This window comes from Polypterus senegalus, chromosome 17 (assembly GCF_016835505.1).
Source record: "Polypterus senegalus isolate Bchr_013 chromosome 17, ASM1683550v1, whole genome shotgun sequence".
Taxonomy (NCBI): Eukaryota; Metazoa; Chordata; class Cladistia; order Polypteriformes; family Polypteridae; genus Polypterus; species Polypterus senegalus.
In genome coordinates, this window is record NC_053170.1 from 10,119,428 (window position 1) to 10,129,895 (window position 10,468).

Genomic DNA, 10,468 nt, shown 5'->3' on the forward strand with positions numbered 1-10,468 from the left:
AATGTACACCCGGAGTGCTTCCTGGTGCAAGGACAATAGGAAGTGCTGCTGGAAGACCATCACGGAGCACCAGGAGCACATCCAGGGTGGGATAAAAGGGGCCGCCTCACTCCATTTGAGGAGCCGGAGTCAGGAGGGAGAAGACGGAGCTTGCGAGAGAGGAGAGGAGGCGGCTGAAGAGAAGGACAAAGGACTGAGCCTTGTGGTTTGTGCACGGAATTGTGGGTGCAGGATTTCAAATAAATAGTGCGTGTTTTTGGGATATCTGGAGTCCGTGTTTGTCTCTGGCCGGGCTGGTCTTTCACAATGTCTGTTTCTTTGTTTTTATTGTTACCATTATTGATTATTAGTTTCAATAGTTCAAAGTGGGGCAGCACGATGGCGCGGTGGTAGCACTGCTGCCTCGCAGTTAAGAGACCCGGGTTCGCTTGGGTTTCCTCCGGGTGTTCCGGTGTCCTCCCACAGTCCAAAGACATGCAGGTTAGGTGCATTGGCGAGCCTAAATTGTCCATAATGTGTGCGCCCTGCCGTGGGCTGGCACCCTGCCTGGGGTTTGTTTCGTGCCTTGCGCCCTGTGTTGGCTGAGATTGGCACCAGCAGACCCCTATGACCCTGTAGTTAGGATATAGCGGGTTGGATAATGGATGGATGGATGGATATCAAGAATATCAAGAGAGCTTGGGGGTAAAAACTCTCCTGCAGCCTAGCAGATCTGGCTCTGATGCTGCGGTATCTTCTCTTGGATGGCAGAAGTGTGAAAAGTCCATGTGAGGGGTGTAAGGGGTCCTGCTCAATGCTGCAGGCCTTGCGGACACTGCGTTTGTAAAATATGTCCTGTAGTGAAGGGAGACACCCCAATAATGTTCTCTGCTGTCTTCACTCTCCTTTGCAGGCGATTGCGGTCGGATACGTTGCAGTTGCCACACCAGACAGTGATGCAGCTGGTCAGGACACTCTCCATGGTGCCTCTGTAGAACATGGTGAGGATGGAAGGGGGAAGACTTGCTCACTTCAGCTGCCTCAGGAAGTGTAGTCTCTGATGGGCTTCCTTGTTTAGTGATGACGTGTTATGCGTCCACGTAAGTTCCTCAGTTATGTGCACACCGAGGAACTTGGTACTCTTAAAAATCTCCACATCTAAACCGTTGATGCTGGGCAGGATATGATTTTCTGAAGTCCACGATTATCTATTTTGTCTTGTCAACATTGAGAGAGAGATTGTTGTCTTCACACCATGCGGACAGCCGTTCCACCTCAACTCTTTATGCTGTTTCATCATTCCTGCTTTTCACTCCCAGCACCGTCGTATCATCAGCAAACTCTTAAATAGAGCGACATTTTCGAATGTTTGTCCCTGCGATTTGTTAATTGTCTTTGCAAAAGATATTCTAATGGAAAACTGTAAACATTTTAATAAGAAATGGCATACCAAGATCTCCTTTGGTGTCTAATGTTATCCACGGAAGATGTACTGCATTACCTTTCTTGGATGCAGCCGTCTTTCTACAGTAATTCGGCCGGTGGAAGACCATATGGTGTTAATGGTTGTAGATATTCTTCGTGATATTGTAAGTTGATGTTTTCATCTTCCGCACCATCACCACCAACTGTTTCAGCAGAGTCTATTGATACGCATTTAACAATCTGCTGTGTAACCGATCAACAATATTCACATTGATTCGTTTGACTTCATCGTTTCTCTGTGCTAGGATTACCCACGTAGATAGATAGATAGACAGATAGACAATGAAAGGCACTATATAATAGATAGATAGACAATGAAAGACACTATATAACAGATAGATAGATAGATAGATAATGAAAGGCACTATATAATAGATAGATAGACAATGAAAGACACTATATAACAGATAGATAGATAGATAGATAGATACTTTATTAATCTGAAGGAGAAATTCACATACTCCACCAGCAGCATACTGATAAAGAACAATATTAAATTAAAGAGTGATAACAATGCAGGTATAACAGACAATAACTTTGTATAATGTTAACGTTTACCCCCCCGGGTGAAATTGAAGAGTCGCATAGTGTGGGGTCTCCTCAGTCTGTCAGTGGAGCAGGATGGCGACAGCAGTCTGTCACTGAAGCTGCTCCTCTGTCTGGAGATGATCCTGTTCAGTGGATGCAGTGGATTCTCCATGATTGACAGGAGCCTGCTCAGTGCCCGTCGCTCTGCCACGGATGTCAAACTGTCCAGCTCCATGCCTACAATAGAGCCTGCCTTCCTCACCAGTTTGTCCAGGCGTGAGGCGTCTTTCTTCTTTATGCTGCCTCCCCAGCACACCACCGCGTAGAAGAGGGCACTCGCCACAACCGTCTGATAGAACATCTGCAGCATCTTACTGCAGATGTTGAAGGACACCAGCCTGCTATGGAAGTATAGTCAGCTCTGTCCTCTCTTACACAGAGCATCAGTATTGGCAGTCCAGTCCAATTTATCATCCAGCTGCACTCTCAGGTATTTATAGGTCTGTACCCTCTGCACAGTCACCTCTGATGATCACGGGGTCCATGAGGGGTCTGGGCCTCCTAAAATCCACCACCAGCTCCTTGGTCTTGCTGGTGTTCAGTTGTAGATGGTTTGAGTCGCACCATTTAACAAAGTCTTTGATTAACTTTCTGTACTCCTCCTCCTGCCCACTCCTGATGCAGCCCACGATAGCAGTGTCGTCAGCGAACTTTTGTACATGGTAGGACTCCAAGTTGTACTGGAAGTCCGATGTATGTTGGCTGAACAGGACCACATAAAGTCCAGTCCACTGCGGCGCTCTTGTGTTGCTGACCACAATGTCAGACCTGCAGTTCCCGAGACGCACATACTGAGGTCTGTCTGTAAGATAGTCCACGATCAGGTGTACTTATATTTACTGTTGATAACCCTTTGTGATGAAATTATTCAATAAGACTTGGACATAATACATCTTCTTTAATTGTGAACTTATTGTGAGGAAAACGTTAAAATTTGTAAGAGCTGGGAGAGCATGAACTGTGTCTGACAAAAGAATTCACACGAATGAGAGGTGAGAGGACCGCAGGTGTGGGCCATTAACCGGAAATGGTTGAGAGGAGGGCGGGACTTGAAAAAATCTCATGGCCAAAGTCTCGACTCGTCCCAGGATTTGGTTTATATAATAGAGAGATATCGGGAGGGCCACACACTCCTTTCCAGCGACCTCATGACCCCCCATGCTCTCCAAATCTGTCTACTGACTTCATAGGAAGAGTCACCAGAGTCATGAATGTCACCGCCGAGGTAAGTAAACCTCTCGACGAGGTCGACACTCTCTCCACAGACAGACACCCTGCTGATGGCCGTGCCTAAGAGGTCATTAAAGGCCTGGATGTTGGTTTTTATCAGGACACTCGCAAGCCAAGAACAAAGATTCAATAAATTACAAAACCCCCCAAAAAATCCGTGAAGAAACACTCACCAACTCCCAAGCGCATCTGAGTGGACTCTGGGTGGTCCGCACTTTTACTGTATAGAGCTGAATCAGGCCGTCCCTTGTGGTAATGGGCAGGTGGCCCTGCCTCCTAGGGAGTCACTCACAAAACACAAGGAGCATAACAGAAGATACTTTGACCAACAGAAATGAAATAATCAACAACGGTAACATTAAAAATGAACAAAGCAAAGAGAAGAAACGTAACGCAGGGATTGAGCAAAACGAGGCAACTTCATCCATACGGAGATGCTTTATTGCTGTAGAATACAAAAGTAGTGTATGCATTTTAAAAAACAGTCTCTTTCCAAACTTTTACAAAAATATAAAGAATTTCAAAAGACCAGAGAGACAATCCAACTGGCCAAGCAAACTTAAGACAATTGGTTTTACTACGACATTAAAGCTGCAGGTTCTGCAAAATGTCTACTTACTGTCCCAGAAACAGGCGTTCCAGTTCAACACACCCAGTACTTCTGTTGAGCCATACTGGGTCTGCACTCTGGAACCGGCTGCCAACCTAGCCCGCAGCTGCTGTGCCCACCCTCCCCTGTGCAATCAAAGGCGGATGGCCAAAGCAGGCCTCAAAACCGCAAACGGGGGTGTCTTGTTGTGTTCATTCACTTCCCGTCCACTTTGTCCCACCAGTGCTCATTGGCACACAGCTATGCCAGTTCAGCCATGAGTTGCACGTGTCTTACAGCATCTGGTGGGTGATAAGCCTGAATGGCCCAGCAGGAAGGAGCTCAGCAGGGGGGATGGTTTGGCACAGAGTCCAGTCGCCCGCCAGTGCTGGTGGGGTGGGGCTACAATTAAGCCCCCCCAGTTTTTCACTTTTCACTGACAATCGACAGCATTGGCCCTCAGTGCTGTGCTTTGGGAACTCGCTTTCCAAGATAGGGGCTTGTCAGGCGTAACGAGGGCCCTCTGAAGTATTGAAGCAAATGGGAAAAAAACAAAAACAACAAGCTGTGGCATTTTTCAGTGAACTCTTTTCTTTTAAAACTCCTTTTGCTTTTGGCCAGCTGGCACCGGTTCAGAGGCGGCTGACGCTCTCCGTTTCGAGGGCAGCGTGCCACCTCCACTCCAAGCTGGCAGCACATGAGACTTTCTAAGGCGGCACAGTGGGAGTGGAATGTGACAGAAGAGTGGGTGGGGGGGGTTTGGGAGCCCCCTTAGGACCTGCTTAGAGGACGCATCAAATGAGCGCTGGGAATGCATGGCCGCCATGATGTGTGTGTGTGTACGCGTTCTGAGCGTGAAGTATAAACGAGCCCTTACCTGTGGTTCAGTGCCAGTCAAGGCTGACCTCCTTGTTGAAGGGAAAGTGAAGGCCTGGCTGGGGGTTAAAGGGGTTAAGGTGGGGAGAGGTGTTCTTATTGGTTGTTTTCACAGATTGGCTCCACCCTCACACGTGTCATGAGAGGGGTTGATATGTGTGAGGAAGGGGCTGGGAACCAAATCACATCTGAGGACCCTAGTGTGTAATGCACACACAACACATCACTGTCTCTTTTGTGCCCCCTGTCCCATAGGCTCTACACTCTATACTACTACTCCCACCATTCAGGACAATGACATTTACTCTGCTCTGTGAAGGAATTTGTGCTGGGGCTCACAGTGAAAGGGGCCATATAAAAATAATACTTGAGAAAATGAATGAGGGGGCACTTTCATCTTAAACAGGTGACTCTAAATTGAATCCATTTGCGTGACAGTGGGTGACAAGTGGGCCACTATAAGATAGATAGATAGATGTGAAAGGCACTATATTACAGATATGAAAGGCACTATAGATAGATAGGACTAAGATAGATAGATAGATAGATAGATAGATAGATAGGAAAGGCACTATATAACAGATAAACAGATGTGAAAGGTACTATATGATAGATAAATGTGAAAGGCACTATATAACTGATAGAGATAGATAGATACAGCGGTGTGAAAAACTATTTGCCGCCTTCCTGATTTCTTATTCTTTTGCATGTTTGTCACACAAAATGTTTCTGATTATCAAACACATTTAACCATTAGTCAAATATAACACAAATAAACACAAAATGCAGTTTTTAAATGATGGTTTTTATTATTTAGGGAGAAAAAAAATCCCTGTGTGAAAAAGTAATTGCCCCCTGAACCTAATAACTGGTTGGGCCCCCCTTAGCAGCAATAACTGCAATCAAGCGTTTGCGATAACTTGCAATGAGTCTTTTATTGCCCAGAGGGGACTGGGCGGTATCATGGTCTGGAATCCCTACAGATTTTATTTTTTCTCCAGCCGTCTGGAGTTTTTGTTTTTCTGTCCCCCCTGGCCATTGAACCTTACTCTTATTCGATGTTAATGTTGATTTATTTTGTTTTATAATTGTCTTTCATTTTTCTATTCTTTAATATGTAAAGCACTTTGAGCTACTGTTTGTATGAAAATGTGCTATAGAAATAAATGTTGTTGTTGTTGTTGTTGTACAGCGCTCTGGAGGAATTTTGGCCCACTCATCTTTGCAGAATTGTTGTAATTCAGCTTTATTTGAGGGTTTTCTAGCATGAACCGCCTTTTTAAGGTCATGCCATAGCATCTCAATTGGATTCAGGTCAGGACTTTGACTAGGCCACTCCAAAGTCTTCATTTTGTTTTCTTCAGCCATTCAGAGGTGGATTTGCTGGTGTGTTTTGGGTCATTGTCCTGTTGCAGCACCCAAGATCGCTTCAGCTTGAGTTGACGAACAGATGGCCGGACATTCTCCTTCAGGATTTTTGGTAGACAGTAGAATTCATGGTTCCATCTATCACAGCAAGCCTTCCAGGTCCTGAAGCAGCAAAACAACCCCAGACCATCACACTACCACCACCATATTTTACTGTTGGTATGATGTTCTTTTTCTGAAATGCTGTGTGTCCTTTTACGCCAGATGTAACGGGACATTTGCCTTCCAAAAAGTTCAACTTTTGTCTCATCAGTCCACAAGGTATTTTCCCAAAAGTCTTGGCAATCATTGAGATGTTTCTTAGCAAAATTGAGACGAGCCCTAATGTTCTTTTTGCTTAACAGTGGTTTGCGTCTTGGAAATCTGCCATGCAGGCCGTTTTTGCCCAGTCTCTTTCTTATGGTGGAGTCGTGAACACTGACCTTAAGTGAGGCAAGTGAGGCCTGCAGTTCTTTAGACGTTGTCCTGGGGTCTTTTGTGACCTCTCGGATGAGTCGTCTCTGCGCTCTTGGGGTAATTTTGGTCAACCGGCCACTCCTGGGAAGGTTCACCACTGTTCCATGTTTTTTCCATTTGTGGATAATGGCTCTCACTGTGGTTCGCTGGAGTCCCAAAGCTTTAGAAATGGCTTTATAACCTTTACCAGACTGATAGATCTCAATTACTTCTGTTCTCATTTGTTCCTGAATTTCTTTGGATCTTGGCATGATGTCTAGCTTTTGAGGTGCTTTTGGTCTACTTCTCTGTGTCAGGCAGCTCCTATTTAAGTGATTTCTTGATTGAAACCGGTGTGGCAGTAATCAGGCCTGGGGGTGGCTACGGGAATTGAACTCAGGTGTGATACACCACAGTTAGGTGAGTTTTTAACAAGGGGGCAATTACTTTTTCACACAGGGCCATGTAGGTTTGGATTTTTTCTCCCTAAATAATAAAACCATCATTTATAAACTGCATTTTGTGTTTACTTGTGTTATATTTGACTAATGGTTAAATGTGTTTGATGATCAGAAACATTTTGTGTGACAAACATGCAAAAGAATAAGAAATCAGGAAGGGGGCAAATAGTTTGTCACACCACTGTAGATAGGAAAGGCACTATATAATAGATAGATGTGAAAGGGACTATATAACAGATAGATTGATGTGAAAGCCACTATATAATAGATAGAGATAGATAGTTAGGAAAGTCACTATATAACAGATAGAGATAGATAGATAGGAAAGGCACTATATAACAGATAGACAGATAGATAGATAGATAGATAGATAGATAGATAGATAGATAGATAGATAGATAGATAGATAGATAGATAGATAGATAGATAGATAGATAGATAGATAGATAGATAACTATGGCATCCTAAAGACAAGAAACTGGGAATGGCAAACAATACACAACATTAATTAAATGCCTTTGAGCCTGTAACAGTTTCTGGAAGCACTAGTGTTCACAGTGAAAGGCGCTTTATCAAAACATCTTTTATATGAAATTCCTCTGAAGTACTTTGAATTACCTTAAAAAGTACATTGAGCTCACACAGTAATAAGGCACTGTATAAAATAAAATAGAACACAAATGTTGAACTGTTTACCAACTCTGAAGCTGTAATACTACAAAGTCATTTCATCCTGCACCCCATATAAATCAATCGGTGTCCATTGTTAAAGGCGACTTTAGTCAAATGGCTGCTGTTTCTAAATGTGTAATGTGCTTAAGTGTTCTGTAGGTTTTTGCCGTGGTGCTCTCTTTGTGTTTTCTACTCATTCAAATGGCGTTTGTGTATTTGAATGCATTCTTGTTTATCATGGTGCAGGAAAGCAGCCAAGAATTAGATGCTGGTTGGACACGCAGGTCAGAATTTCGCTGTACTCGGTACACGTGACCAGGCTACTGTATCTACTGGTCTTTTTATTTAACCATAAATAAGCAAAATGACTGCTTGGAGCCTTACAGCCACTAGGGGGCCCTGTACAGGTTGTTCAGGATAAACTGCATATACCGTAGTGTTGTTGGAGGATGTAACAGTGAGGACCCCTAAACAGCCGTACCACTTAAAGCCCCAAAATGGCCCTGTGAAGTATAATATAAAAAGCAAAGAGAGTTGTTGTTTGATGTTTTCAGATCTGTCATTTTGCTATGCTAGTGCTTACTGGGGAAGGACTCTATTTAAAATAAACATTACACCCTATTGGGACACCAATGTTAGGCCATGGAGAAACTGAGCTTTTCCTGAATAAATCAGGAGTCAGGTATTCTCTCTCACGCGCACATCCACATGTGGCCAGTTAACTGAGTGCACAAATCTATGGGATGAGGGATAGGAAAACGGGGTCTTCTTGCTCACACAGACACAGGGAGAATATACAAATGAGTGTGGGATTCACGTGAAGGTGTCTGGAGCAGCGAGGTTGCAGTGCTGAGCACCACTCCTCTCTAACTCCTGTACGCTACTGCTGAAGGCTCTGGAAGGTGCTACACACAGACAGCGATCAGAAGGAGATCACACAAACCTCACCAGCATATGAGATGTACCAGGAAAGAGCCACTGCTGGCCAAAAAGAACATCAAAGGAAGGCTAAAGATTGTCATTGAACATCTAGTGATAGAGCAGGTCTTTTGGAGCAATGTGCTATGGGCACATGAATCAAACACGGAGTTGTTTGGGCACAGCAATAGCAGAGATGTTGGGCGCAAACCAAAAAGAACTTCACACCAACTGTGAAGACTGGTGGCAGAAATGTTCCAGATTGAGGCTGCTTTGCAGCTTGCAGCTATTGAATTCCACATCATATCAAAGCAATGATGTACTGCGCTGAGATGTGGGGCAGCAAAGGGAGCCGCAGGGGAAGAAGTTAGAAGTGGCCAGAAATGAGAAAGTTGGGATGGATATGTAGAGTTACAAAAAAACAGCAGAATATGAAATGAGACCATCAGTGGTCCAACAAAAATGGAAGAGATATCTACGAAGATCCTGGAAAGTAGGCTAAAGTGGTATGAACAAGTGATGAGGGCAAAAGAGTGATGGGAGTGGAGGTCCAGGGGAAGAGAAAGCGAGGGAGGCCAAAGCTGAAGTGGATAGATAAAGTAAAAGAAGATCTGAAGGTAAAGGGCTTGACTGAGGAGGAGCAGGACTGAGCTGTTTGGAGTAGGTTGATCAAGCACATTGCCCTCTCACAGAAGTGGGAAAAGATGAAGAGGAAAAAGAAGAAGAAGATAAAAGTGTGCTTGAAGAGAATGATAGGCCACCAGTCTGGAAGTTGAATGGATCTTTCAACAAGATAATAGTCCAAACCACAAGGAATGGCTCAAAAACAAGAAACATGCACTGGCCTAGTTAAAGCCCCAATTTGAATCCCAGTAAGATGTTGTGAAACTGGGAGGACATGCAAGAAAAACCCACAAACATCTTGCAACTGAAGGAATTTGGCATGGTGGAGGGGTCACAAACGTCACCGAGTCGATGTCAGGGACAGCAAACCGCCTACAAGAAGTCATTTCAGCTAAAGGGGACACTATCAGCTCCTGTGCCAAAGGTGGACTTTTCTTACATCTATTGATATATTTGCTGCATAAATGATTAAAAAGACAAATGTTCCTTGTGTTTTAATTCAACTATATATCACCTTTATCTGCAAGCACCGTTTACATGAAGATCCACCATTTGCCTGTACAAAGTTATGTTAAAGAAAAAAAAAACAATTTTCCCTGGGGTGCACTTACTTTTTCACACGCCTGTATGCGAAGCATAATCATAATGGTAGCCAATGAATAAGCTGTTGCTGGGCAGGACTGACCAATGAATGAAGAGGGAGGAGGGTCTTTGATTCAAAAGCACTTTCACGTTTGTACTCCGTTTATTCACAAAGTCATTTTCCTGAAACGGAATTTTTACCCAAAATACACCTGTTTGGGACGCTGTGTGCGTTCGAATGCCTGCCTGACACATCGATGGTGTGAGACGAGTAACTGGAGATTTTTTTTTTCCCATGGGCGTTTTATATAGTTTGCTGGTGTTTAGTGGGGCGGCACGGTGGCGCAGTGGTAGCGCTGCTGCCTTGCAGTTAGGAGACCCGGGTTCGCTTCCAGGGTCCTCCCTGCGTGGAGTTTGCATGTTCTCCCCGTGTCTGCGTGGGTTTCCTCCCACAATCCAAAGACATGCAGGTTAGGTGGATTGGCGATTCTAAATTGGCCCTAGTGTGTGCTTGGTGTGTGGGTGTGTTTGTGTGTGTCCTGCGGTGGGTTGGCACCCTGCCCAGGATTGGTTCCTGCCTTGTGCCCTGTGTTGGCTGGGA